We start from the raw sequence: 5,081 nt of genomic DNA, 5'->3' as shown, positions 1-5,081 counted from the left end.
TCTATTGCGTCAGCTTTTATTATTGCTGGGAACAACGGAGGAATGGCAACTGTTGGGTAACGCAAGTTTTCCTTAGCCTGTCTTGCATAAAGACACTGTCTTCAATTAGAGGACTCTCAGATCTGAAATCTCTGGAGTTCCATTTCCTTGCAGCTCGGCCCCTAACACCTTCAGTGTGTTGCAGCAATAGCCCACAAAAGGAGTGCTAAATGCGTGACTACGTGTGTGCTGTCAGTACCATGGAACGCTACAGTATTTTTTATAGCTGGCCTTTAGCTTCATTATGCTCTTCAGCTCTTACTTAAAACAGAGCATGTCGAAGGACAATTGGCATTTGGAAAGCCAGCAACTGTTAAGAGAAATAACATTGTCTCCTACAACTTGTATGCAGTATGGAACAATAAAATAATCAAAGACGTTGGAGAGCCACGGCATGTTGGCAACCAGGGAGGCACAACGACATCACATCTGCTAAAAACTGAAGTGTTTTTTTTTTTTACAGAGCACATAAGTACGACTTTGGTGAGGGTTTTTTTTAAAACTGCCTTAACCTTAACGAGGTAACAGTGGACCCTGTTGGCTTAAAATTCTGCAGTCTTATTCTATAGAGTAGTCATACAAGAATGTCCTGCTCTGACACAGAGCACTTCATGCCTGCTCAACACGGGCTCTTTCCAAGATCCTCCCTAGCTTTATTATTTGTTATAGAATGACCCAAACACAGCTTTATAAAAAAGTACGTGTTTGCTAGTCCAAGAAGTAAATTAGCCAGAAGTTGATACTCCTGTTACATTAACTGAATTATTTCATTAGCTTTCCATGAAGGTGGTGCCAGGGTGGTGTGTTGATCCAGGAACGTGCTTTGTGGTGCTCATGAGGAACTGCTGAAGAACCACATTGCAGCTATAATCAGATTTTCCTTCAGCAGACTTTTGCATAAAGAGTTGCAGCACCCTGGAGAAGGGTGAATCCAGCATTGCCAACTCTTAGAATTTTGATTGTGTTATTTGCGGTGCTTCTTACAACTCCAATTTCTAAAGGGAAGCTCAACAACAACTGAAATAGGCTAATAGCTGCCATGCCAGCAGCTTCCTGACAAGGCACAATAAAACTGTGCTAGTTAGTGGTACTTCTTGTTACCTGTATGCGTGTGGGGAGGGAAGGTCCACTTTCTGTGTGATAAAACGGAAAACTAAGCTTGCAATTAAGAAAATAAGTTTCTCGGATACGGCGACAAGCCTAAAATCATGACAGAAATCCTTCTTAAAAAGTCAACAAAGTGAAGACAAAAGGAATGACCCTAAACATCAATATTTAGGTTCACTTGGCATGCCCTACAGTATTGAGCCCAGCCTCCAGGTTGAGCCAGTCTCCTAAAATGCTATGGCATATCTGCCAACTCGATGTGGCTGCCTCTGGTATTTTAAGATATCTGAAGTGTTTTAACACTGTGAACTAGTCTGCCTCAAATGGCTGCTGAGCACCTTAGAAAATTTCTACCCCATTTAGTAGGGAGAAGCTCAACGATATTAAGTGCCTACGAGTTTCATGGAAATAATTACCTTACCAAAGAGCTATCCCCAAACCTGCATGCTGCGGAGGGAGAGGCAGTGGGGGTTCAGGACTGTGGACGTCTCCTCCCAGAGGTGGGCAGCTGGCCAGCCAGCATGCACAGGAGTCACAGGATCTGGCCATCCTGTCCCTGGACAGGGCTGGCAGGGGGCTGGGGGCGCTTTCAGGGTGCACAGCTGGGGTAAGGCTAGAGGAGAGAAATCTCTAAGGAATGGGGCTGTGTCAGTTTTGCTGCTTGCAAAGCAGCATATTAGGGAGCGCAGTTAAGCATTCAAAATGATTAGCGAGGCTGGGTAGTAAATTCCTTTCATCATTTTGGCTGTCATCCTAAAATATGTGCTCTAGATTTACCACAGATTTGCTTGGTTTGGGCCAGGGAATTTCATTAAGTAACTCCTGCATCATGTGATACACAAGGTTGCATTAAATGGTCCAGTGATCATTTCTATTCTTCTGTTTCAATGATCCTTTTCCGAAAAACAATGCTAGCCGAGTAAGGAAGAAAAACTAAGCATTAGTGTTTAGGAAGTACAAAGAGCCCAATCTATTTAACTGCTCGGGCATTTTTTTTTAATTGAATAACAATTCCCAGGATTCATTGATCTTTACATTAGTTAGAGCATCCTACAAGGACAGAAACCGTGATGGGGAGAGTGTGAGTAATGAGCTAGCAGCCTAGTGAATCATTTACCCTAAAGCTTTGTATTTGTAGAGAGACAGATGGTGGGAGCTGTGAAGAGGGAGAGGGAGGAGAAAAGCCGTTTTTTGCAAACAACAAGAGTAGGGATAGAGGACACTGAAAGAAAAGAAATAATCAGCAGGTAAGGGAGAAGAAGAGGCTGAGAATACACTGGCTGTTTCAAAACTAACACATTAATGTAAAACTGGATTAGGGTTAAGGGAAAATATAGGAAGGAAATTAAAGAAAACCAGAGCTTCGTGGCAAGAGGGGGAAAATGTACCAAGAGCAGCCCTAAAAATGTATTTACAGATAAACTCTTGAGTCAGTTATTAACTTTATGTGTAAATAATGGGGAAGTAGCTGAAAGTATGCAAGCTGGCAGGCACCCACAGAGGCAAAAGGCATCGCTTGAACACCAACAAGGGGAGTGTGGGAGAGGAAATACACTGTCCCTAATGTGGAAAATAAGAAGCAAAGCAAGAAAGTTACATACTTAACGCTGGGATGAGTGGAGCATTAACATAGAGACAAAGATCATTGAGAAAGAGACTGCTTTTTGGGCTTGGCAAAGCTCAGATGACATTAATGCATGTAAAAATTTTTTTATGCAAGTCACCTGTGTGACAAAAATATGGTTGTAAAGTTTTTATCCCACAGTTAAGCTACATTGGCCTCTCCAGTGAGGGAAGTGTAGAGCAGCTCTAGTATGAAGTTAATCCAATAAAGCCTTGCACGCAAGACATGAAATGCTGCCCTAAGAGCTCATTTTCTCCTGGTAGGCTCTTAACGGCCATCATTTGGTGCCATTTAAGAAAACAAAGCAGCAGATATCCCTGCAGCCTCTGGGACCAGCAGCAAGGCAGATAATGAAGTTGGCTTATTAGAGCATCCCCACCAAAAGGCACCTTGCTAGGAGCATGCCCTTCCCTTGTCTCCAGCCAGCAACTGGGCTGCGGGTACTGGAGACCTGGGCATCTTCATAACAGCATCAGTTCTGGCAGCAAACTTTGGCAGCGTGGTCAGGGGAGCTCCACAATGTGATATACTGATGGAGGAAAAGGAGCAATTGCTACCATTTATCATGCTTCTAGGCTGTTGGATCGGAGGCGCTGCTAAAGCCGAGGGAGATACCTGGCCTTAAAAAGTAAAGGAAGGGGAGAACAGGGAACAACATGGCCTCACAGTTTTAAAGGTATACTGTGGTAATGAAGGAAAACACGACTCAGAGAGTTTCCTCACCCTCAGCATGCAGAACAGGTGCACATTATCTTCCAAAGCAAACATCTCTCTTCTTACACTTTGGCTTTAATTTAACAGGTTCCCCATTGCCCACACCTGTGGGAGTCTACTGCTGTTTAATGTGTGTTTGGGAAACAGGTCCCACCTGGAAGGTCACAGCTTCAGCAGTCCCCCGCCCCCCCCCCCCCCCCCCCCCCCCGCCCTTTATCACTACGTTGCTGCAGAAAAGCACTCCCGTAATACCACAATACCGATAGGCAGGCATTGCTCTTTTTCCCTGGTCCCTGACCCAGGTCTTCTGAAGTTCAAGGCTGGCATGCAGCACACCAGTATTGTTAGAAATCTCCACTGTTTCATTTCTGCTTGAGCTGTACCAATAGCTGCTCACAAAGGTCCCCGCAGCCAGCATGAAGCGCACCAGCACACAAACATCTCACAAAAGCCATTTGCAAAGCCCTCTGTGAGGCACTAGGCCTTCAGACACATGCCTCTCCCACCTTTTCTAATGATATTATAATTAGTAGAGAAAGAACAATACCGATATTTGTGCAATATTTGTATTAAAAGCGTAATTGCTAACAGTGAAAGGTGTTCTCTGGTCTGCGGGGGAAGCACATCTGGAGCAAGCAGGGGCATCCATTGCGCACCTGCTCTGAGCCACGGCTGCAGACCGGTGCTGGATGCTGCTGCCCATGCAGGCAAAGCCAAACCGGGCCCTGGCCCGGCAGAAGGCAGCAGCTGAATAGCAGCCTTTCCAATGCCGGCTCCAAATTAAGGCAGGAGTAAGCTGGGAGAGTTCAGCCCTGCTCCAGCCTGATCACAGGGCCGTGCACTGATCACCAGCTGTGTGTCCCTGCCTGCAGCCAAGATCACTTGTAAACGAAGAAAAAAACATCTAAAACTAAGTTTCCCAGCCTGACCAGAACTGGCAGCTAGGCTACATTTCAAGGGCTCACTGGTGTAGATAGGATCAGACAAATATAAACGCATGTATCCTCCATTAGTGGCTCTAGGCACTGCATGCTGTTGTGCAGATCCCTGCAAACTGGAAGAAATGCCACCAAAAGCAAAGGGAGGGTTTTTTTTAAACACTTGTTCTTCACTGAAAGGTATCAGGAACTTCTCCAGTTTCCAGAGGGGAAGAGGGCAAGTGTCTGCCTGGCTACCTAACCCTCAGGTCAGGAGAGTTTCACAGCAACACCTGCAGCCACTGAGCCCTCTGGGAATCTCAGGCAAAACACGGATGCACCCAGTGGCTGTAAACCCCTGCAGGACTAGCTGTTGTGGAAGGGGGAAAGGGGTGGCCCAAATCCTGCCAGGGAGTAGGCAACTTCCCAACACCTAATTTGCAGGTTGGGCAGATGAAGTCCTTGCTGTTGTATCGTACCAGTCTTCTAATGTGGGGGAAAATGCATGCTGGGGGAAAGCCCTAGAAAACTACATAAGCATAGGGTTTTTTTCTGGAGCTGCAGAAAAAGGTCCTGTAATGACAGACACAGGACAAAAAATAATGATTAAACTAGTTAATAATTAAAATTGGTTTAAAAAAGACATGGCCAGCACCACCTGCAGTGAGCTCATTCTGGCT

This window comes from Phalacrocorax aristotelis, chromosome 3 (assembly GCF_949628215.1).
Source record: "Phalacrocorax aristotelis chromosome 3, bGulAri2.1, whole genome shotgun sequence".
In the NCBI taxonomy this organism is placed as follows: domain Eukaryota; kingdom Metazoa; phylum Chordata; class Aves; order Suliformes; family Phalacrocoracidae; genus Phalacrocorax; species Phalacrocorax aristotelis.
The sequence above is the reverse complement of the archived record's forward strand: the minus strand, read 5'-3'. Positions refer to the sequence as shown.